The 26,126-nt window shown below is 41.2% G+C and overlaps 1 long non-coding RNA gene across 1 annotated transcript in view; it reads right to left on the bottom strand.

Annotated features, from left to right (window-relative positions):
* LOC148148958 (uncharacterized) overlaps positions 1-26,126 on the bottom strand; it is a 107,025-nt gene that overhangs the window by 65,239 nt on the left and 15,660 nt on the right. The gene's annotated exons all lie outside the window — the stretch shown is intronic.

Raw genomic sequence — 26,126 nt, 5'->3', positions numbered from 1 at the left:
TAGGCAGACAAAGGGATTGTTGATCATACCCCAATGAAGAAGACCCAATAGTCAGTGGGAAACAGAAACAAATATGTAAGAAAATCCCAGATATCTGTAAGAATATTAGGGTTGTAATGGTCGGGGATTTTTAACCTTCCAAACATAGACCAGGACTGCCATAGTGTTAAGGGCTTGAATGGAAAGGAATTTGTTAAGTGCGTACAAGAAAATTTTCTTATTCAATATGTGAATGTACCTACTAGAGAAGGAGCAAAATCTGACCTTCTCTTGGGAAATAAAGCAAGGCAACCGACTGAAGTGGAGCACTTTGAGGCAAGTGATCATAATTCTATTAGTTTTTAAATAGTTATAGAAAAGGATAGACCTTATCTAAACGTTAAAATTCAAACTTGGACTGAGGCTCATTTTGACAGTACTAGGCAGGAACTTTCAAAAAAGTTGATTGGGAGAGCCTTTTTGCATGAAAAGGGATGATTGGTAAGTGGGAGACCTTCGAAAATGAGATAATGAAATTTCAGAGACAGTATGTTCCTGTTAGTGTGAAGGGCAATGCTGATAAGTGTAGGAATGCTGTATGACGAGACAAATTGAGGCTCTGGTTAAGAAAAAGAAGAAGGAGGCATATATCAGGACAGACTGATTGAATCCCTAGATGAGTATAAAGGCAGTATGAGTAAACTGAAGAGGGAAATCGGGGGGGGCATAAAAGGGACATGAGAGAGCTTTGACAAATAGGGTAAAAGAGAACTCAAATACATTCTTTAAATACGTTATAGGGCAAAACAGTCATTAGGGAGAGAAGAGGGTCCCTTACAAATCAATGAGGCGATGAGTGGAACCACAGGAGATGGGTGAGATATTAATTGAATATTTCATGTCAGTATTTACTATGGAGAAGGACATGGAAGCTAGGGAATGTGGGAAAATCAGTAGTGATGTCTTGAAAAGTATCCATGTTGCAGAAGAGGGAGTGCTGGAGGTCTTAAAATGCATAAAGGTAGATAAATCCACAGGGCTTTCTCATGTGTATTCCAGACCTTTGTGAGAAGCTAGGGAAGAGATTGCTGACCCCTTCCTGAAACATTTGTATCATTGACAACAATGGAAGGTGGCTAATACAGTACCATTATTTAAGAAAGGCTTTGAGGAAAAGCAGCAAGTACTGGTGCTGGATCCTCTGCTTTTCATCATTTATTTAAATGATTTGCATGTAAACATAGGAGGTATGGTTATTAAGTTTGCATATGACACCAAAATTAGTGGGGTAGTGCACAGTGAAGAAGGTTATCTCAGAGTACAACTGGATCATGATCAGGTGGGTAAGTGGGCCAGGGAATGGCAAATGGAGTTTAATTTAGATAAATGTGAGGTGTTGCATTTTGGTATGGCAAACCAAGGCATGACTTTTACAGGAGAAAGTGAGGACTGCAGATGCTGGAGATCAAAGTCGAAGATTGATTATGCTTTTCCAGCACCACATTCAGGCAGCATCCGAGGAGCAGGAGAATTGACTTCTCAGGCATAAGCCCTTCATCAGTAATGAGACTTTTACAGTTAATAATAGTGTTGCCAAACAAAGAGACCGTGGGATGCAGGTGCATAGTTTCTCGAATATGAAGTCACAGGTAGACATGGTGATGAAGAACATATTTGGTACTTTGTGTTTGCAGATGTTTCGTCCCCTGTCTAGGTGACATCCTCAGTGCTTGGGAGCCTCCTGTGAAGCGCTTCTGGGATCTTTCCTCCGGCATTTATAGTGATTTGTACCTGCTGCTTCCGGTTGTCAGTTCCAGCTGTCTGCTGCAGTGGCCGGTATATTGGGTCCAGGTCAATGTGCTTGTTGATTGAATCAGTGGATGAGTGCCATGCCTCCAGGAATTCCATGGCTGTTCTCTGTTTGGCTTGTCCTATAATAGTGGTGTTGTCCCAGTCGAACTCATGTTGCTTGTCATCGGAGTGTGTGGCTACTAAGGATAGCTGGTCGTGTCGTTTTGTGGCTAGTTGGTGTTCATGGATGCGGATCGTTAGCTGTCTTCCTGTTTGTCCTATGTAGTGTTTTGTGCAGTTCTTGCATGGGATTTTGTACACTACATTGGTTTTGCTTATGCTGGGTATCGGGTCCTTTGTCCTGGTGAGTTGTTGTCTGAGAGTGGCTGTTGGTTTGTGTGCTGTTATGAGTCCTAGTGGTCGCAGTAGTCTGGCTGTCAGTTCAGAAATGTTTTTGATGTATGGTAGTGTGGCTAGTCCATTGGGTTGTGGCATGTCCTCATTCCGTTGTCTTTCCCTTAGGCATCTGTTGATGAAATTGCGGGGTATCCGTTTTTGGCAAATACATTGTAGAGGTGTTCTTCTTCCTCTTTTTGCAGTTCTGGTGTACTGCAGTGCATTGTGGCCCTTTTGAACAGTGTCTTGATGGAACTTCTTTTGTGTGTGTTGGGGTGGTTGCTTTCGTAGCTTAGGACTTGGTCTGTGTGTGTAGCCTTCCTGTAAACCTTTGTGGTGAATTCTCTGTTCGGTGTTCTCTGTACCATCACGTCCAGGAATGGGAGTTGGTTGTCCTTTTCTTCCTCTCTAGTGAATCGGATTCCTGTGAGTGTGGCGTTGATGATCCGGTGGCTGTTCTCTGTTTGGCTTGCCCTATAATAGTATTGTTGTCCCAGTCGAACTCGTGTTGCTTGTCATCTGTGTGTGTGGCTACTAAGGGTAGCTGGTCGTGTCGTTTCGTGGCTAGTTGGTGTTCATGGATATGGATCGTTAGTTGTCTTCCTGTTTGTCCTATGTAGTGTTTTGTGCAGTCCTTGCATGGGATATACAAACCACTATTAATGCCGGAGGAAACATCACAGAAGCGCTTCACAGGAGGGTCCCAAGCACTGAGGATGTCACCTAGATAGGGGACGAAATGTCTGCAACACAAATTCCCAGCTCAGCGAACAGGACCACAACAACGAGCACCCGAGCTACAAATCTTCTCACAAAATTTGAACATATTTGGTATGCTTGCTATCATTGGTCAGTGCATTGAGTATAGGAGAAAGTGAGGACTGCAGATGCTGGAGATTAGAGTCAAGAGTGTGGTGCTGGAAAAGCACAGCAGGTCAGGCAGCATCCGAGGAGCAGGAGAATCGATGTTTCGGGCAAAAGCCCTTCATCAGGAATGAGGCTGTGAGCAGAAGGGGTGGTGAGATAAATGGGAGAGGGTAGGGCTGGGGGGGGGGAGAAGGTAGCTGAGAGTACGATAGGCAGATGGGGGTGGGGGTACGGTGACAGGTCGGAGAGGAGGGTGGAGCAGATGGGTGGGACGGAAGATGGATAGGTAGGATAGGTCATGAGGGCAGTGCTGAGTTGGAGGGTTGGAACTGGGATAAGGTGAGGGGAGGGGAAATGAGGAAACTGGTGAAGTCCACATTGATGCCATGTGGTTGGAGGGTCCAGAGGCGGAATGAGGCATTCTTTCTCCAGGTTTTGGGTGGTTAGGGAGTGGTGATGGAGGAGGCCCAGGACCTACATATCCTTGGTGGTGTGGGAGGAAGAGTTGAAGTGTTCGGCCACAGAGCGGTGGGGTTGGTTGGTGCGGTGTCCTGGAGATGTTCTGTGAAGCACTCTGCGATTGGCATCCTGTCTCCCCAGTGTAGAGGAGACTGTATTGTGAGCAATGGATACAGTAAATGATGAGTGGAAGTGCAGGTAAAACTTTGATGGATATGGAAGGCTCCTTTGGGACCTTGGATGGAGGTGAGGGGGAAAAGGTGTGGGCACAGGTTTTGCAATTCCTGTGATGACAGGCGAAGGTGCCAGGAGAGGATGGTGAGTTTGTGGTGGGTGTGGACCTGACGAGGGAGTTGTGGAGGGAATAGTCTTTACGGAAAGTGGATAGGGGTGAGGAGGGAAATATATCTCTGGTGAGGAGGTCCATTTGTAGGTGGTGGAAATGGGGGATGATGATGCGATATATATGGAGGTTGATGGGGTGGAAAATGAGGACTGGGGGTTCTGTCTTTGTTGTGATTGGAGAGGTGGGGTTTGAGGGTGGAGGTGCGGGAGTGCTGGAGGGCATCATCAACCATGAGGGAGAGGAAATTGCGTTTTTTAAAGGAGGAGGCCATCTGGTGTGTTCTGTGGTGGAACTGGTCCTCCTGGGAGCAGGTATGGTGGAGGAATTGGGAATAAGGGATAGCATTTTTACAGGAGGTAGGGTGGGAGGAGATGTAATCCAGGTAGCTGTGGGAGTTGGTGGGTTTGTAGAAGATGTCAGTGTTGAGTTGGTCACCATTGATGGAGGTGGACAGGTCCAGGAAGGGGAGGGAGGTGTCTGAGATGGTCCAGGTGAACTTAAGGCCGGGTGGAATGTGTTGGTGAAGTTGATGAACTGTCAACCTCCTCGTGGGAGCACGAGGTGGCACTGAAACATCATCAATGTAGCAGAGGAAAAGGTGGGGAGTGGTGCCGGTGAAACTGCGGAAGATGGACCATTCTACATAACCGACAAACAGACAGGCATACTGGGTCCCATGCAGGTGCCCATGGCTACCCCTTTGTTCTGGAGGAAGTGGGAGGATTCGAAGGAGAAATTATTGAGGGTGAGGACCAGTTTAGCCAAACGACATTGGGAGAGGAAGAAAGAGAGGGCTTGGAGGCCTTCATCATGGCGGCTAGAAGTGCTTCAGGACTGGAGGTCCGTGGTGAAGATGAGGCATTGGGGGCCAGTGAAACAAATGTCTTGGAAGAGGTGGAAGGCATGGGTGGTGTCCCGAACGTATGAGGAGTTCCTGGACCGGGGGGATAGGACATATTGAGGTATGTGGACATATTGGTTGGGCAGGAGCAGGGCGAGACGATGGGTCAGCTGGGTAGTCAGGCTTGTGGATCTTCGGTAGGATGTAGAATTGGGCGGTGTGGAGTTCTCGAACCATGAGGTTGGAAGCTGTGAGTGGGCGATCCTCTGAGATGATGAGATTGTGTACAGTCTGGGAAATGATGGTTTGATGATGGGAGTTGAGGTTGTAGTCAAGGGGGTAATAGGAGGAGGTGTCTTTGAGTTGGCGCCTGGCTTCAGCGCTGTAGAGGTCATTGCGCTAAACCATTGAGTATAGGAGTTGGAATGTCAAGTTGTGCTGTGCAAGACATTGGTGAGGCTACATTTAGAAAATTCTATTCAGTTCTGGTCTCCCTGCTATAGGAAAGATGTTATTAAACTTGAAGATTTCAGAAATAAATTTACAAGGATGTTGCTGGGATTGGAGGGTTTTATCCATAAAGAGAGACTGAATAGAGTTTTTCCCCTGGAGCGTCGGAGACTGACGGATATCTTTTATAGATGTTGATAAAATCATCTGAGCATGAATAGGGTGAATAGCCAAGGCCTTTTTCCCAAGATAGGGGAGTCCAAAACTAGAGGGCATAAGTTAACGTGAATGGGGAACAATTTAAAAGGGACCTGAGAGGAAACCTTTTCATCTGGAGAGTGGTGTGTGTATAGAACGAGCTGCCAGAGGAGGAGGTGGAGGTCGATACAATTACAACATTTGAAAGACATCTGGATGGGTATATGAATAGGAAGGGTTTAGAGGTATATGTGCCAAATGCTGGCAAATGGGACTAGATCAGTTTAGGATATCTGGTTGGCGCAGACGAGTTGGACCAAAGGGTCTATTTCCATGCTGTATAATTCTACGTCTGTATAAGAGAATGTAGATAGGTTATAATGGGAACGATGAGAGGGTGAAATGAGCTGGCTGTACTGAAAACAAACCCAATTTAAGACAGAAACTTGGGTGTGAGGTTAGGGAGTAGAGATGGAAGCAGGTGTTCTAAGCTACCTTATGTGTTGCTGTATATATACTTAAGTGTTCCTTGTGTAGCATGGACATAATATCTTGTGGTAATGCTTTTAGTCTTAGGATTGTTTGCCTTTAAAGATTTTGAAATGAGATATAAACCAGGTGCTGGGATTATGCTGTCTGACAGGCTGAGCTGATTGCCCAGCCAGACCCAAACAACGACAAGGTTAATGATGACTTGTTGTGATATTCCTAAGTTTGCATCAACAGCATCAATGTGTAGACCAAGAGGAATATCTGGTCTTTGTCTGGGTCTGCCAGGGCAATCTGCTCAGCCTGTCAGACAGAATAATCCCAGCATCTGGCTTGTATCTCACTTCAAAGTCATATCCTTGGAGATCATTGACTGATTCTGTTGTGTTTTGTGTGATCTGTTTTGCCACCATTGGTGCAATTTGAATCTCAAATTGTGACCATACCAACATTTGTGCATACTGTTAGTGCTGCCATTGTTGGATTGCTAGTATATCCTAAGTAGAAGATTTCAAGAAAAGAGAGTTAACTTGTTTGCACAGCAGTGTAATTCTGCCAATACACAGAACTGATGATTTGTTATATACCATGAGACAGTCTCTCTAATTGTCTAATATTGGAGATGGTCATTGCTTGGTATTTTGTGGTACGGATGTTACTTGGCAGCGTAGTGGACTCCATCACAAGTCAGAAGTGTGATGGGATTCTCCCCACTTGGCCTGGATGTGTGCAGCTCCAACAACACTCTAGAGCTTGACATCATCCAGGACAAAGCAGCCTACTTGATTGACTCCACATCCACAAACATCCACTCCCTCCACCACTGATGCTCAGTAGCAGCAGTGTGTACCATCCACAAGATACACTGCCAAAATTCACCAAAGACCCTTAGGCACATCTTCCAGACCCATGATCACTTCCATTTCGAAGGACAAGGGCAGCAGATACATGGGAACACCTCCACCTTGCAAGTTCCCCTCCAAGCCGTACACCATCCTAACTTGAAAATTTATCACCATTCCTTCATTGTCATTGGGTCAAAATCCTGAAATTCCCTCTCCCAGGACAATGTGGGTCAACCTACATCACATGGACTGCAGCGATTCAAGAAGGACACTCACCACCATCTTCTCAGGGAGAACTAGAAAGGACAATAAATGCTGGCCAGCCATAATGCCAGCATCCTACGACTAAATAAAAGACAGAACATTGACAACCTAAAAATACAGCATTTTATGTTGATAGGCAGTCAATGAGCTAGAGAATACACAGAAGTTATTTTATAAACATTTCTGAACATATCAGAACTACATTCCCAGTCTTCAGAGATGTTTCCAATGAATGGATAACTACTCTCATCATCTTTTGTAAAGAGTTTAGGTTCATAAAGACATTGAGAGCGTTTTTGCTTGATAAGAAAAGCCTTTACTCGGACATCACTCTCACTTGGATGCATCAAAGTCAGTAAAAATCTCGAGTCTCTAACATGAGCCGCCCCTTCAATGTTTGTACACCATTTAAACCTCTTGTTTTTTTTTTCCAGCCTGTCTCTGTAACATTCAAAATGTAATTTTAATAACAAAATAATCACAAGAGTGAACAGTCGCTAAATCCCAATCAAAACTGAAGGATACTTCCACCGTTTCAATATGATCCTAAAGTTCGATTAAAACAATGTTTGGATATCCCTAACAATCAATGTGTTTTTTAAATGACGTGATGAATATTAGTTATCAGCGGATCATTTGACGTTGAGTGGTTTCAGGACTGAAGTCAGTATCACGTGGAAACATAAACACAATGAGTCAGCACCTTCTGATGCAATCTGTCCGGCAACAGTTCATACTTCTGAAAACAAAAATACCTCTGAGGTTTTGCAGACAATTACAGAATGATCTGAATTATTCTGTATAACTATCAAAATATTAATAGTACTGACTTTCCTGCCCCACTTGTCCATGAACATGGATGAATTATTGTAAATGTGGCAATTGTATGTAGTCCACGTTAAATCTGACTTTTTGAAAACTGAGTATAATTCTTTACCCTTCATTGTTTGACTTTTCTGCCTCTGAATTCTGTGTTTATTTGCACGGATTCGAAGTGTCCAATTACAATAAACGGTGTGTCTGCCGCGAGTCTTTTATTTCCAGTACTTTATTTCCCCCGCCGGTTATTTTTCGTTTAAACGGTGACCACACCGGTTCCCGGTCTGCTCTGCGAGATCAATATAATTGACATTTTTTAAAAAAAAACGGTCTCCTAATATCTTCACTGGAATAAATGACATCAGCTTTGTTCGGCTTTGACATTAAACAAGGGCTAGGTGCAGAATGAGTAATCGGTTTTACCAGAAGTAGCTCGGTGCACACTTGCGGAAAGGGTGTTGTTTCACTGTAGCTCAAGGGTTCTTGACTGTAAATATTGCGATTGCATTGGTCATTTGATTTACATTGTAAATCAGTTCATTCGATTACTCGATAACAATTCCCTCAAATCAGCCGACGCATTCTGTTCCGGGAACCCAACATGACATGAAGAACTGCAGGAGTTTATCAATTTCAGATCTAAAATCACCACAATAATTACTGTCCATTTATCAGCAGAGTCGTAGAGGTCTGGGGTACAAACGGTGCGGGAAAATACTGTCGTTGAATACATTGTATCAAACTCCCAACATGTAATCACGTGAACAGTTATAAAACAAGGAAATCCCAAGAGGATTGGAAACATTTGTAATTTCGTCCAGGGTTTTTATTGTTATGGGTTTGGTTTTAAAAACGGGTGTGTTTAACGCTATTCTTATACAAGTGTAAAGATGATAAAACTTCCAATAAACGACTGGCATTGCAGAGAGAAACTTTACCAAGGCGCATGAAACTCAAAAGGCATCTCGAAGCTGAGATTACCAGGGTAGCTCAAAAGTCCAGTGACATGGGTTCCGGGGGGGGGGGGGGGGGGGGCGGTGTCCGCTTGAGGGAGAGACGATGGAGAAATAGAGAAGGGTATCCAAAAAATTGAAGTGCTGTGGAAGCGAACATTAAAGGCTGGAGTCAGAGGACTGAAGAAATGGGAGAAGATGAGAGGATTCAGAGAGCTGGAGGAGGTTATACAGAGGATCAGAATTTGAAATGATCGGTATTGGGAAGCAGAAGCTGATGTCAGTCGTTCAGTACGCCTTTGTGCTGTATAGGATGTGTGCTGTAAAATGTTGGACGGGCTGAATTTATCCTCTTCTTTGGCTAACATGGAAAATCAGGAATTGGACCAGAAGAACATCAGAACAATGAAGCTTGGAGCTGGAGTTTCAGCAGCAGTAAGGGAGCAGTGCAGATGTCCACTGTTATGGATATGTTAGAAGGTGGTCTTTATCACTAAGAGGATATGATCTAAAAGTTCAGCTCAGAGAAAGAATACTGAATTTGTCAACATATTGATTATTAGTATATTGGTTGCAATTATTTGAATCAGGAACAAGATTTCTAGTGGAGAGTGTGGTGCTGGAAAAGCACAGCAGGTCGGGTAGAATCCAAAGAGCAGGAGAATCGATGTTTCGGGCATAAGCCCTGGATTTCTAATGAAGGGCTTATGGCAGAAACATCGATTCTCCTGCTCCTCGGTTGCTGCCTGGCCTGCTGTGCTTTTCCAGCACTACACTCACGACTCTGATCTCCAGCATCTGCAGTTCTCATTTTCTCTTTGTCCATTTCTAGTACTAATTTGAGCATTTACCCTGTAGCCTGTCCAAGAACTTTTGGGGTTGATGTTGATTGCTTTTGTGTTGTCGCCATAGCAATACTGCCAATAACCCACGACCCTGAGATCAAAAGTCTGATGTGCTACTGGCTGAACTAGCTGTGTCACCATTGTATTTATAGGGGGTTGGTTAACTTGGATAGCTGGTTTCTGATGCAGTGAAACCAACAATGTGGGTTTAATTCCCACATTGGCAGGGGTGACCATGGGGGGGTGACCATGGGGGGGGGAAAGACTCTTTCTCAATGTCTCCCTTTGACTCTCAGGCTAAACCACCACAAGTCATCTGTCTCTAATAAGACAGCAGCCCCATGGTCCAGTTGGATTTGCAGTTAATAATGTTTAGTATATAATTTTTATTTGCACACAGTGCTTTGATAGCAAGTTCAATATTAATCATAACATTTGAATGAAAAGTATAATCTCTTTCTGTATCATTCTAGGATTGTAAAAACCTCTTTTTTGCAATGTCCTGACATTAACCATGACATCCTCACATGGTGCTGGAAGAAACTTCTGCAGAATCTTCCCATTATATAACAGCTTTGGTCTGACTGTGAGGAGACAGAATGCAACATCACAGGAAGCAATATAACGCCATTATCTTGCTCTCTCTTGAAGCTTTGAAAATAAAGACACAGTAAGATGTTTCTTAAATAAGAAACTATTTCAGCAAACTCTAAATATTCTTTCGCAGCACAATAAGAACAAGAATATTTTGCATCTGACACCAAGGAAGCTAAAATTGATCTTCAGCTTTGGAACATCACAGCAGTGAGCATGTCAAAACAATGGCATGGAAAGTTGATTACGACGTATTTATCTCCAGCTTTGCTTTAAGTTCTTGTTGCTAAGTGTCTTGACATAATTGTTTCTTCAGACCATTTCCAGTCTGCCCATTGTTCCTTTCTTATTTATTTTAACTGCCTGGTGTTTCTGTGGCATCATACAAGTCTTTTCATAGCCTTCAAAATACTTTTAAAATGGTTACACCATCTAAGTGAAAGGTTCAGGTTTACATTAGGACATACAAAAACACAAAGCAGTCATACACGTCTGGTGTTTTTTGGTCAGTGAGAATAGCTGACTGACAGCAATACAGAGTTCTCTGGCTGCCTGTTGAAAGGAAGGCTTTGTCTTTTACGAAAATGCAGCTATTGTTTAAAATAACTTTGATTAACACTTTCATTCATTCATTTTTGATTCTCCTAATATGTAATGATCATTCTGCACCCACACCTTTACCAGAAGATTAAGATCTGCAGAGACTTGTCTTTGTGACACAACTCATTTACTTTTTCCCTTTCCTTAAGACCAGGATTCCTGATCTCTGTTAATTCTATTGTTTTGAGGTCAAAGCCAAGAGCAGACTCCCTCCCTTGCTGAAGATCATAAAACTAGCTGCAGGATATTCAAGGTAATTAACAGCAATACGTCATAAGCAGGAAGCCTCAATGGAGAGAAGGAGTCTCCCAATCTGTTAAAAAAAAATCATTTACATCAGAACCAAACTTCGAGAAATTCAGCTATATAAAAAAAAACTCACTTTTGGCTGGAAATCCTTCACTTTAGAAGTCCCTTGTTTCACTTCAAAGCATTAAAATCATCATAGTCTTTATTTTCTATTCTGTTTTCTGAGTTAACCAAAGACTGTAACAGTTTTACCTTTACCTGTAGCCAAACTTTTTTTGTGTAACTGTGCATGTATGAGGTATTGTGTTTTAATTCTGGATTAAATAAGTGACAGAAAAAACTCTTTGTCCTCAAACTCACAAACGTTTGGTGCTGGTATTATGCCTGAAATGTTGTTTCTCCTGCTCCTCGGATGCTGCCTGACCTGCTGTGCTTTTCCAGCACCACACTCTCGACTGCTGTGATTATTTAACTGGGCTGCACACACTAAAGATAAGAAAACTCACATCTCTTCCATACCAAACGTGCTGATTATGGACATTCAAGGGAATCCATACATTTCGCCTGTGACATCATCCTTCTAAATTATTTTGTTATAAAGCTTTACGCAGAGCTAAGTGAAGTTCACAATACTTGGACCCGAGTTAATTCATACCCCAGGGGGCTGTCATCCCTGTGATTTAAGCTGTTGGCTTCCATGACTAAATCCAGCTTCTTAGAATCAGATCAGCAACAAGAAAACTGAATTTACCACTGGAGTACAAGGAGTGGATTGGAAATGCTAATTCTGCAAACTGGCTCAACAAGAACACATGCAACACAAGAAATTTTGTAACGCGAACATAACATTTTCCATAACATAATTTTACACCGAGTGACAAAAAAAGTGCCAGGATGGATGACCAAATGGCCTGATTATGCACCCAGGTTTAATTTAAAGAAGGAAAAAGAAGCAGAAAGGAGGAGTTGTTTAATGAGGGAGTTATGGAGGGCTATGGCATGTGAAAGTATGACTACAACTGGTAATTAAAATTGGAGTTTTTAAAAGACGAGAAATGGAGGAGTGCAAATGTTCTGCAAGTTAGAGGCTGGAAGTAATTAAAGAGATTTAGATGGGTGTTGGAATTCATAGATAAAAACAGGGAGTCAAACTCCCGAATCTAAAGTATAAAGGTCAATATGATAACACTTGAAATCATTTCAAGTAACTTAAAAGAACTTACCATGAAGCTATGGGAAATTATCAGCAAAAGTCATGATTTATAAAGTGTTTTGATAAGAACCAATAGTACAACTAGCACAGTTCAGTGGAATGGAATCTATTAGTGAGCAAACAATTCTTGTCTAGTCCACTGACTGAGAGGAAATTGGGTGCAATATGACATGGAATATGTTGTGGTAAGGCAAAAGATTCATGAATCAGATGTTTCTTCTTTGACATTTTATTTTTTGAGTATATTTTTGAGTGATTTAGATTCTGCAATGAACAAAGGTATTTTATTTAAAAGAAAATCAAATAACATACCCAAGGATTGGGAAACAGTTTAGAATTTAGTCAAGGAGGATATAGGAGTTGAGTAATTAAGGGAAAATAAAGTATGACAGTAATCTTGAGGGGAACACAAACACGGACTGTAAAATTTTCTAATATTATTATGTAAAAAGAAAACGATTGGTGAAGCCAAACACAAGTCCTTTACAGTCAAAATACAGGGAACAAAGAAATGCTGACCAACTAAATACATAATTTGGTACTGTGTTCGCAAATGAGCATACAATTAAGATGCCAGAAATGTTGGGGAACACATGGTTTAGTGAAAGGGAAGTACTGAAGGAAATCGGTATTAGCAAGGAAATAGAATTTTGAAATTGATGGGATTGGAGGCCAACAAATCTCTGATAATCTACATCCCAGAGTACTTAATGAAGTGGCATTAGAAATAGTGGATGCATTGGTGATCACTTTGATTTGATTTATTGTAGTTATGTGTTCCTAAGTACAGTGAAAAGCTTTGTCACTTTCCAAAATTCAAAAGACTCTGGAGTCGTTTCTACAGATTGGAGAGTAGCTCATTTAACCCCCTTATTTAAGGAGAGAAGCAGAGAAAAACCCAAAAATATAAACCTGTCAGCAGTGAGGAAACTGCTAAAGTCCATTATAAAAGAATAAATGGCTCAGCATTTGGAAAACAGTGGCTGAATCAGATAGAGCCAGCATGGATTTATGAAAGGGAAATCATGTTTAACAAATCTACTGGGATTCTTCAAGGATATAACAAGTAGAGTGGATGTGGTTTATTTCAACTTTCAGAAGGATTTTGACCAAGTCCCACATAATGGAATACTGTGTAAAATTCAAGTATAAAGTGCGTGAGATTAATGGTAGAGGATTGAAATGAATAGAGAACTGGTTGGCAGATAGGAAACAAAGTTTATGAATAAACAGGTTTTTTCCGAATGAGAGACAGTAATGAGCGGGGTACTGCAGGGATCATTGCTAGGTCACCAACTATTCACAAAATATATTAATAATTTGTACGAGGCAACTACCTGAAATATCTCCAGATTTGCAGGTGACACAAAGCTATAGGGGAGGTTGAGCTCCGAGGAGGTTGCAGAGATGCTTCAATGTGATTTGGACAAGCAGAGTAAGTAGATGGCAAATGTGGTATAATGTGGATAAATGTACAGCTATCTACTTTGGTGGCAAAAACAGAAAATCAAATCATTATCTGACTGGCTAAGAATTGAGAGAGGGGAATGTGCAACAAGATCTGGATGCCCTAATAAACCTGTTGCTGAAGGTAATCACGCAGGTGTCACAGGTGGTAAGGAAAGAATGTGACTATTACAGCAAGGGGATTCAAATTCAGGAGTGGGAATGTCTTGGAATATTATATTCAGTTTTGGTCTCCTTATCTGAGGAAGATGCTTTTACTATGGAGTGAGTGCAATGAAGGTTTACCCGACAAATTCCTGGGATGATGGGACTGACAAATGAGGAGGAGTTGAAATGGTGAGGATTATATTTGCTGGCGTTCAGGAGCATGAGGGAGGATATTATAGAAACCTATAAAATTCTAACAGGACTAGATAAGGCAGATGCAGGAAGGATATTCCTGATGGGTAATGCCTAGAACAGTCACAGTCTAAGGATATGGGGTAAACTACTTAAGACTGAGATGAGGAGAAAGTTCTTCACCTAGAGAGTGATGAACCTGTGGAATTTGCTACCCTAGAAGGCAGTCGAGGTCAACATATTGTAGGATTTCAAGAAGGAATTGGATATAGCATATGAGGCTAAAGGGATCAACAGATTTGGTGGAAAAATAGGAACAGGCTATCGAGTTGGAAAATCAGTCATGGTCATAATGAATAGCAGAGCAGGCTTGAAGGGCCAAATGGCCTACCCCGCTCCTATTTTCTATGCTTCTATCTAACTAGGGTACAATATTTTCATATTGAGGAAGGGCTTATGCCCGAGACATTGATTCTCCTGCTCCTTGGATGCTGCCTGACCTGCTGCGCTTTTCCAGCAACACATTTTTCAGCTCTGATCTCCAGCATCTGCAGTCCTCACTTTCTCCTAATATTTTCATATTTGTAAACTATTCTTTATCTGACACTTGAGATTTTATTGTCTTTGTTTTAAAAGTTCTTTATTGCAAGAACAACAAATAATATAACTACAAGAAAACATGTTTAATTTACTTTCTAACATTGCTTAGAAACAGCTAGGAAATTTGGACCACATATAATAGGCCATAGAATCATTCTAGGGAGGACTATAGTCAACAGGTTTCATCAGTTTCTGATGGAATGTATCAGTTTGTGCCACAGTTTTTGGGCATTCTTGATAAATTTCATGAGAAATTTGAGAACTTTTACATTATGGTGATCCTATCCAGCCAATTCTAGATTATTTTAAAATTTATAATCAATACATTTTTAATGTAAAATGAATAGTAAAAATAAATTGCATTTTTGATTTTTAGTAAGCCAGTTGGATCACCGTGTTCCCAAAATTGACCTCAGCAGTCAGTAATGTCCTTCCTTAAAGAGATATGTTCCCTTTGACCTCCTCCTCAACATTAATTTTAGACTGTTCTTGTAATCTGTTCATTTTCATTCCTAGCTCTCCCAATCCAATACTCGCATGTTGTGTATTGGTAAGTATGGTGGACTATCACTTTAAGAATCCCATCATATGATGTCATGATAATGTCATCAGTCATTTTGGAGAAAAACAGTTTAATCTTACCTTGCTCCTTGCAGAGTAAATATCTTCATAATAAAGCTCTTGCTGTTAAAACACTTTGATCTCCTGGTCCTCTTGGAATATAGCACCACCCACCACCAATTTATAGAGCATTCTGTCTCTGAACATTTCATTAGTTCACTCTTTCCTCCAAACCACACAATTTACAAGAACATAAGCAATAGGAGTAGGCCCTTTGACCCCCCCCCCAAGCCTGATTGGCCATTCCATATGATCATGGCAGTCCTGATTGTGGCCTTAACTGCACTTGTCTGCCAGCACCTCATAACCCTTGATGTCCTTATAGATCCATTGCTGGGTCTGCTTATCTTCTGATGAACCTACTCAGAGACACACCTCTGGGCCAAGTGAAACTTGAACCTGGACTTGTGGTTCAAAGGCAGGAACACTACCACTATGCCTCAAGAGCCATCTGGGACTGCTTTGTTTGTTATATTAGAAGAGTTATCACACACAACCGAATGACTTTCTCACCATTAAATCATTTGTGATATTTTGTTTGTTTTTAATTAATGACCACCATCAGTAATCTTCCATGTAGCCAATTGAATACTTACAAACAAAGTCTATTATGGATAATGCGAACCATCAAAAATGAAGGGTGGGGGGAGGGGAGGAGGTCTGCTTTTCTTTATGGAGCATATGAGTCTTGTACCTGGATCTTCTGGTTCAGAGGTAGGGTCAGCACCACTATGCCACAAGGTAAAGCGTTCTGGTAATGAGTTCCAGCTGGGCAGGCCATTCCCTATCATCAAGGGCCCTCATACTCAATGAGTTACACAAGGAGATTAATTAGTATTTCCCCATGGGCCAAGTACGGGTTAGTACAACCTCTCATTCTGCTAAACCCCAAAGAGTATAGGTTCAGCTTACTCAACCCTCTTCATAAGACAACCCCTTCCTCCTAGGAATTATCTCAAGAGAACTATCTCTGAAATATCTTCATTGCAGGTATATCCCTTCTCAAATAGAAGAGATGGAAACTGTTTTTAATTCTCCAGATATGGTCTCACATAACCCTGTACATTGGCAATAACATTTCATAGACCTCAGTAAGGCCTTTGATCTCATAAGCATTGACTGACTCTTAATGCTGCGGAAAATAGGCATCATTTCTTCATCACAAGAGCACACGTGCAGTTCTATCACCTGCAATGGAGCAACATTAGATGCTGTCAAGATCAGCAGCAGGATAAAGGTAGGTTATGTTCTGCACCAACTCCAAGCTGTTACTGTAAATGTCTGATGACTCAAATGAGAGTGCCTACCTGCATACCAAAGCTGACAACATGTTATTCATAATTTCCTTTCACAAAATTTTGCTGAGTCTTCCTGGTTATATTTTGATTTTCTAAGTTCTCTGCGATTATTTACTTAATAATGGATTTCAGCATTTTTCTGATGTTAGGTTAACTGGCTCATAGTCTTCTGCTTTCCATTTACCTGATTTCTTAAATCGAGGTGATGCATTTGTGGTTTTCCACTCTGCCTGGACCGTTCTGAAATCTAGAGTTTTTAGAAAAATTACAGCCATTGCATTTTTTATCTCTGCAGCCACTTATTTTAGGACGATGGGTTTGAACTTGATTAATTCTCCTCCTCTCTTCAGATTGTGCTGTCCACCTATCCAATTAATGTTTTCTTCTGCCATCTGAGAATAGTTCTTATTTCTGTTTCTCTTCCCCATTCTTATCACGCCTCCGGCTCCTTCCTTCCTTCACATCTCCTTTTGTTATGCTCATCTTTTCCCCACTTGGACTACTCTTGGGGTCCTACTTTCCATTGTTGTGACTGTTTGTTTCAATTATGAGCACACTGTGGCAAACTCTCCTTACAATGTGGAGCAGTGTTAAAATAAAGCGGCAACATCAGAAGAGACGATGTAAGTGGGAAGCAATGAGAAAAGATGCCAAACATAAAGATGACATTTGTCTACAATATAGATGTTGAACGTCTGACTGTTCATGCCAAACAAACGGACACTCTACAAATCTAGTACTTGTAATCAATGCTTCTGATTGTTTTGTTATAATTAGAATTACTAGATTTTGATTTGCACTGCTGTCTCACAGCACCAGGGACCCAGTTCGATTCCAGCCTCTGGCAGTTGCCTGTGTGGAGTTTGCGCATTCTCCCCATGTCTGCGTGGGTTTTCCCTGGGCGATCCGGTTTCCTCCCACAGTCCAAAGATTTGCAGGTTAGGTGAATTGGCCATGCTAAATTGTAGGTTAGATGCATTGGTCAGGGGTAAATATAGGATAATAGGGGAGGGAAATGGGTCTGGTTAGGTTACTCTTCAGAGGGCTTGTTGGGCCGAAGGGCTGGTTCCACACAGTAGGGGATTCTATGATTCTGTGAAGACTACTGTATCTCCAATGGACTTCTAATGGGAGTTTGCACATAGACTATGAACTTAAAGAGTAATTCTGTGATCTCCTGCTTTCATGAGCAGCCACACAGAGCTGTAACATCATACACCTGATGCCAAACTCCCTGAAAGTGTTAGTTTTATTAACTCATTTAGTAATGGAACAAACAATAATCTCAACTTATAAATTGTCCCACAGCTTCCTCCCTGCCTCTGGTTCTACTGTCTTCATAATATTATGCTTGTATTTCATTGTTTTAAATCCAACCATCCAACAAGTATGAGTAGAATAGAATAGAATAGAATAGAATAGTGTGGGTACAGGCCCTTCGGTCCAACAAGTCCACACCGACCCTCCGAAGAGTATCCACTCTACATTTACCCCAACTAATGCACCTAACCTACACATCCCTGAACATGACGGGCAATTTAGCATAGCCAATTCACCTAACCTACACGACCTTTGGATTGTGGGAGGGAACTGGAGCACCCGGAGGAAACCCACTGGGAGAATGTGCAAACTCCACACAGACAGTCAGCCAAGGCTGGAATCAAACCTGGGTCCCTGGTGCTGTGAGGCAACAGTCTTCTAAGTTATTTAGCTGGCTGTTGTAACTGTTAGGGTGGATGGAATTTGGGGACAATTGAAAATGTTGAGGCTGGCTTAATTATATTCAATCCAATTAACATTGTATATTATCAGTAGGACACCTGAATGCAAACAAGAACCTGTTTTTCCTGGTGTTCTTACTTAGGTGCATTTAATTTCAAATTCAAATTCTGTAGAATCCAAAAGAGCACTATCAAAGAATTCGAATCACAAACATATCAACAATGAAATATTTCACATTTCCATCTGCCATTGTGCAACATTGCAGTCCCCACAATTACAGATACCAGTCTTTACCCAATTCTATTCACTCTACGTGATGTCAAGAAATGGTCAGAGGCATTGGATACTGCAAAGGCCAAGGGTCCTGACAATATTCTAAGACAACAGTACTGAAGATATGTGCTCCAGAACTTGCCACTCCCCTAGCCAACCTTTTTCAGTACATTTATGATACTGACCTCTACACATTGGAAAATTGTCCATGTATACAGAAAGTAGGACAAATCCAACCTGGCCAATTATCAACCCATCAGTTTACTCTTGACCATCAAAGTGATGGAAGCTGCCATCTACAGTGCTACAAAGCAGCACCTAATCAGCAATAATCTCCTCAGTGCCGCCTAGTTTCAGTTCCACCAGGGCCACTCAGCTCTTGACCTCATTACAGCCTTGGTTCAAACATGGACAAAGGAGATGAATTCCAGAGGTGAGGGGAGAGTGACAGCCCTTGACATCAAGGCTGCATTTCACTGAGTGTGGCATCATGGACTCCTAGCAAAGCTGGAATCAATGGATATCAGGGAGCAAACTCTCCATTGGCTTGTGGCGTAACTAGCATGTGGGAAAATGGTTGTGATTGTTCGAGATCAGTCACATGAGCTATGAGACATCTCTACAGGAGTTCTCAGGGTAGTGTCCTCAGCCCAACCACCATCAGCTGCTTCATCAATGACCTTCTGTCCATCATAAAATCAGAAGTGGGGATTTTGCCGATGATTGCACAATGTTCAGCACCGTTCGTGGCTCCTCAGATACTGAAGCAGTCCATGTTCAAATGCAAGAAGATCTGGAAAATATCCAGGCTTAGGCGACAAATAATAAGTCACATTCATGCCACACAAAAGCCAGGCAATTATAATCTCCAATAAGAGACATCTTGACATTCAATGGTGTTACCCCCACTATCAACACCCTGGGGTTACTGTTGACCAGAGACATAACTAGACTCACCACATAAACACACTGGCTACAAGAGCAAGTTAGAGGGTTAGGAATAATGCAGCAAGTAACTCACCACCAGACCTCTTGAAGCCTGTCCACCATCCATAAGGCACAAGTCAGAAGTATAATGGAATGCTCCCCACTGGATGGCTGCAGCTTCAACAACAGTCAAGAAGCTTGGTATCACCCAGGATAAAGCAGCCCTCCAGTATTAGCAGTGTGTACTGTCTACAAGATGCACTGCAGAAATTCACCAAAGATCCTTAGACATCACCTTCCAGACCTATGACCACTTTTCTCTAGAAGGATAAGGACACTGGATACATGGGAACACCACCACCGGTGAGTTGCCCTCCAAGCCACTCATCATCCTGATTTGGAAATGTATCACTGTTGCTGACAGTTGCTGTGTCAAAATCCTGGAATTTCCTCTGTAAGGACATTATAGTCAACTTTCAGCACCTGGACTGTAATGATTCAAGAAGGCAGCTCACCACTACCTTCTCAGGGGCAACTAGGGATGGACAATAAAAATTCCTAGCCAGCCAGCATTGTCCAAGTGCTATGAGTGAATAAAAAAATTCCTTGAGCTACATATGTCTTTTTATGATTAAGTGACTACAACTATAAACAAAATTTTGTCTGAGATTTGGTCAATGTTTGCACAGTTATAATAACAAATATGAGATTAAACTAGCGAAGAATATAAATGCAGATTTTAAAAGCTTTGCAAGTAAATAAAAATGAAGAGAATAGCTAAGTTAATTTTGATTTCTTGGAAACAAACATAGGAGAAATTGAACCAATTTATATCAGAAGAATAAAAGTACTAGATAAACTCAAGGGATTAAAATCCAATCAGCTCCACATCCCAAGAGTCTAAAGTAGATAACTGAAGAGATAGTAGATGCACTGCATTCCAAAATTCTGAGATTCGGAAATGGTCTCTGCAGATTAGAAAAATGTGAGAAAGAAGAGGGAGAGAAAACTGTGGTGTGCCCTCATCCATATTTTCTAAGGGTCTAATGTGTGCAAGCATAGCCATCTTTTAATCTAACAAGAAGAGTCTTGAAGAGTAAGCAACCATTTAGAAGTTATAAGAATAGGCTTTTCATTACTGCACACACTGTTGGGTGGACCTATCTTAGGTCTGTGTCCTGTGAGATCCTACTTTACTGTCCCAACAAGTTCTCATACTATCTTCACAGTTTGTTATGCTTATCATATTCAGTCAAGTAGTAACCCTTTCACACCCTTCTAGACTAATATACAGCAAAAGTAGGAAAATACAGGCCAATTAGCCTAAGGCTAGTCATCAGGCAAGTTTTGGAATCTATTTTTGAGGGACTGTTTGCACCTATTTCTCATGTTCGCATTTGGTGAATTTCTGTCAGCGTTCTTCAGCTTGTTTTTTGTAACATTGATAGAAGAGCTACAGGACAAAAAAAGCGACACAAACATTTCTGCCACTTCTCTGGGATTTCCATGGTCCTTTCACCAAAATTACAGTAGACACATTGGTGAACTACTATAGAAATTTATTCTCAACTACATTTGACGTGTATTTTATCTCTTTGACAGTGTATCAAAACACTCTATTGTGTCTTTATCGGAGCTGAGTGTTGGATTCATAGTTTGGTGGATTTATCCACCATATTTGTGGGCGGCACGGTGGCACAGTGGTTAGCACTGCTGCCTCACAGCGCCTGAGACCCGGGTTCAATTCCCGCCTCAGGCGACTGACTGACTGTGTGGAGTTTGCACGTTCTCCCCGTGTCTGCATGGGTTTCCTCCGGGTGCTCCGGTTTCCTCCCACAGTCCAAAGATGTGCAGGTCAGGTGAATTGGCCATGCTAAATTGCCCGTAGTGTTAGGTATAGGGGTAAATTTAGGGGTATGGGTGGGTTGCGCTTCGGCGGGTCGGTGTGGACTTGTTGGGCCGAAGGGCCTGTTTCCACACTGTAATGTAATGTAATCTAATCTAATCTATATTCCAGAGAAGACATTCCTGCTTAGATGCTGCTCTATCACAATGTTTTTCATATACTTCCTCTTTTTGTTTCCTTGCCCCCGTACTAACTATTTTACAATTATTAACGTTTACCTTTCAATTTAGATGCAATCGGGTAGGAGAAATGAGATCATTCCTTGCAAAATGAGGAGGCAATGTTTGTTCATTTACTGCTACTTCAAATGACACTAAACAGTATTACATTTATTCCTGGGGATGAAGAGTGTCAAAGGCCACTTACTGTATCCATTGATGTCATTGTAAAATATTTTATAGGTCATAGAGGTAGCAGCTCACAGAGCTAACTCACCCAGGGAATCAACACACCTCTGCACACCCGCTGCATGAAGTGGTGCTACAAGAATGATATTTTCCTCTTAAGAGTCTAAATGGACTATAGGGACAAAGAGGTCTTGAGGCACAGTTTTACAGATCATTAAAGCTGGAATCGACATTAAAAACACTAAAGAAAATGTAAACAAAGCATAGGAATACAATTCTTATGAACAAAGAATGAAAAGTTGAGAAATAACGTTAAACATGCAAAGAACCTCGTTTAAACCACATTTGAAAGTACTTAGTATAATTCAGGTCTCTGTTCAATTAAAAAGAATATACAGGCACGCAAAAACGTGCAATAAAGATTTACAAGAGTGATACCAGAAAACTAACAAACGATTAGGGAGGATAGGAGATTTTTGTCTGCAATAGAGAATGCTGAGTGGTAATATGTCTTTAAAGTTATGAAGGAGTTTGACAGGATACAGATAGAAAACACTTTCACTTGTGGGGAGTCCAAAATGAGTGTTCACAACCTTTAAAATCCTTGAGAAATAAGTAACTTTAAAAAAAAAAAACTTTTTTCGCCAAAGAGAGATTAGAATATGGAACATGGTGCCACATGATCTGGTTGAAGAGAACAGCATAAATGTACTTAAGAGGAAGTTGGTTACGTACATAAAGAAGAAAGAAACAGCACATTATGCTGACTGGTTGAAATGAAGTATGGTGGAAGGAAGCGAGTGTGAAATACAAACATTATCATATATCAGTTGAGCTGAATGACCTGTATGTGCTGTTAACTTTATTTAATTCTATTAAGTTAGTAGCTAAAGAGTCTGGTTTATTGTTTCACATTATTTGAACTGTTTTTGGTATCATATTATTTGGTCTATATTGACACTAGTTGTGATTCAGAAACTTGTTTATTCTGAATCATTGTACAAACATTGACAGCTAACGTTTCATAAATTACTCAGTTCTGACTAATGTGAAAGAAACCCAGTAGATAAAACACAAATCTGTAAATCATTTCATTGTAACATGGATCAGGATAATTTTGGCAGCAGGGTAGAAAACTGAAGAATGAGTAAACAACACATCCCCACTGATACCAGCTGCCCCACAGCTACTTAACACAGTGAGACATTAATTAGTGAAGGGGCAAAAATCACATCCACATCTGGGGAAGAGGATTCTCCTTTGAGAACTGTTAGCCTATCAGGTTTGTCCCCAGTGGCGCCATTTTCAAATACTGGCCACTGCTGGGAATACAGCCAGACACCAAAGTAGAGGAGTAAATGTAGATTGATGGCGTATTGACCGAGTCTGGTTGTTAAACCCTAATGAAGAGGGTGAGTACCATGGAGCTGGGTTTGACTGGTCTATAGAGTCAGACTGCCTCCAATGGGCATACAGAAATCCTAACATAGATAGGAAAGGACCTCTTTGCCCAATAGCACATTGTCAGTAAAAGATGTGGGTACTTATCTGGGCTTGGGCAGTCGGTTAAAAGGCAGCCTGAGCAGAATTGGCCACATAAAATGGCTTTGGTAGTCAAAGGGCAGGTAGACTCCCCAGTGGGAGGCAGGTTAGGCTAGGTGGTAGGCAACGGAAGGCCAAGGGCTGCATTTCATGAGCCCTTGCCTTCAACCCTGCTGGGGGGGGGGGGGGGGGGGTGGCTGTAACATTCTGCCCATAGTTTATTAAATTATCCTTTTCCTTTCGCAGAATAAGCAACATTAATAAATATACTGAGACTTCCTAGTAGGGTCAATAAGTTTATCCAGTAAGTTATAGAGATGCATGGAATAGGAGGATTCAAGTTTCCATCTTTGTGTTGAGGTGGATGACCTTTGGCAGGTGTACTGTCTCAGTGGCTCTGAATAATGTAGTACAAAAGTTGGCTAGGAATTCCTCTTGGGGATAATTTCTGCTAATTTTTACTATTTATTTATATGTATACAAGGTGGGTAAGGACACAATTGGTTTGTTCTTGTATTCGAAACTCTCAATTTGGTCACAGAAACAATATGGTCACGGTTCAGAAATGATTGTATGCTTGGGATAAACTTGAGGTACATGTGAAAAGCCCGGCAGGAGAAACAGTAGCTGAATAATGGGTTACTTTCAAAGAGGAAATGGTTTGGGCACTGTAAAGGTATATTTACTCACAATAGGAAAGTGGGATAAACAGATCCAGATTTCCCTGCATGACAAAGGCAATTGAAATTAAGTTTAAAGAAGAACAAAATGTGCTTATAACAACTGACAAGTAGTAACACAGAGTAATGCTAAATACAAAGTTTCAGAAGGGAACTGAAGTATATATGAGCAGCAAAGAAAGATTATGAAAAAAGACTGGCAGCTAACATAAAAGGAAATCTCAAAGTGTCCTAAGTGTGCATCAACAGTAAAAGTTTTTTAAAAGGAAGAATAGGGCTGATGAAGAACCAAAAATGGAATTTATACTTAGAGGTGTTCAGGTGTTAAATGAATACTTTACTTTACATCTGTCTTTATCCATGACATCGAGGCTGCCCAGGCCACAGTGATAGAGGAGGAAACTCAGTCACTCAAAAGACTTAAAATTGAAAAGGAGGACGTATTGGATAAGCTGTTGGTACTTAAAGTTATCCAGCTCTAGAACTGAATGAGATGCATCCAAGGATATTAAAGAAAGTGAGAGTGGAAATTGCAGACACACTGGCAATTATTTTTCAATCTTCCCCAGACATTGTGGTGATGCCAGCAGATTGGAGAATTGCAAAGTTACACCCTATTTCAAAAAAGATTGTAGAGATGAGTCCAGTAAGTATGGACCAGCCATTGAACTGCTGTGGTGGAGTAGGGAAACTTCTAGAAACAATTAGTCAAAAACAAATTAATAGTCACATAGAAAAATGTTGAAGGGTCAGTATGAATTTGTTAAGGGAAAAATTCTGTTCAACTAATTTGCTAGAGATTTTCACGAGGTAATGGAAAGGATTAATGAGGGGAAAGCTGTCAAAGTAGGAAACATGGATTTCCAAAAGGCATTCAATTCGGTCTTACACAACAGATTTATGAGGAAAGTTATATCCTGGATCAAAAGGACAGCATCAATATGGACATCATATTAGCTGAGGGATAGGAAGCAGAGAATCATTTTTAATGGGTATTTTTTGGGATAGAGGAAGTTTGGAAATGGAGTTGCCATGGAAGTCAGAATGGGGAACCTTACTTTTCCTGAAATATCTAAATGATTTAGATCTTGGTGTGCAGGGGACATTTTCAAGGTTTGCAAATGACACAAAACCTGAGAGAATTGTAAACTGTGAGGAAGACAGTGTAGAACTTCAAAAAAGCATTGACAAGTTGGTGGATTAGATAGGTGGCAAATGAGATTCAATGCGGAGAAATGTGAGGTGATGTACTTTGGTACAAAGAACGAAGACAGAATAAACTTAAGGGTGTTATTCTACAGGGTGTGCAGGAACAGAGGGAACTGGTTGCAGAAGGACATAAGTCACAACAGGTGACAGGATAGATGGAGAGAGCTATTACCAAAGCAAATAGAATTCTAAGCTTCACAATTAGGGCCACAGAGTACAGGAGTTTATTGTGAATTTTCATAAGATATCGGTTATATCTCAGGTGGAATATTATTGGGTACTCTTCTGGGAAACACACTATAGACAGGGTGTGAATGTATTGGGCAGAGTGCTGAAAAGGCTTATAAGATTGGTTCCAAGCTTGAGAACATCATTTATGAGGAAATATTGGACAAGTTGAAATGTTTTAACTTGGAGAGGAGAAGCCTAAGAGGAAATTTGAAAGAAGTTTTCAAAATCATGACAGAGTGGACAGGGAAAAACCATTCCCACATATAAACAGACCAAGAGCCAGAGGGCACAGTTTTAAATTATTTTTCAAAAGAAGCAAATGTGAGGTGAGGAAACATGATATCACACAACAAGAGTTGGGAGGTCATGCTGGGGCTGTACAGGACATTAGTTAGACTACTTTTGGAATATTGCATGCAAATCTGGTCTCCTTTCTATCGGAAGGATATTGTGAAGCTTGAAAGGATTCAGAAAAGATTTACAAGGATGTTCTAGGGTTGGAGGATTTGAGCTACAGGGAGAGGCTGAACAGGCTGGGGCTGTTTTCCCTGGAGCATCGGAGACTGAGACGTGCCCTTATAGAGGTTTATAAAATCATGAGGGGCATGGATAGGGTAAATAGACAAGGTTATTTCCCTGGGTTGGGGGGAACTAGGGGGCATAAGTTTAGCGTGAAAGGGGAAAGAAATAAGAGACCTAAGCAGCAACTTGTTCATGCAGAAGGTGGTGCATGTATGGAATGTGTTGCCAGAGGAAGTGATGGAGG

The sequence above is a fragment of the Chiloscyllium plagiosum genome, unplaced genomic scaffold (genome assembly GCF_037043375.1).
Source record: "Chiloscyllium plagiosum isolate Xiang-an unplaced genomic scaffold, Cpla_swu_hap1 HiC_scaffold_10, whole genome shotgun sequence".
In the NCBI taxonomy this organism is placed as follows: Eukaryota; Metazoa; Chordata; class Chondrichthyes; order Orectolobiformes; family Hemiscylliidae; genus Chiloscyllium; species Chiloscyllium plagiosum.
This window is presented reverse-complemented; position numbering and strand designations above follow the sequence as displayed.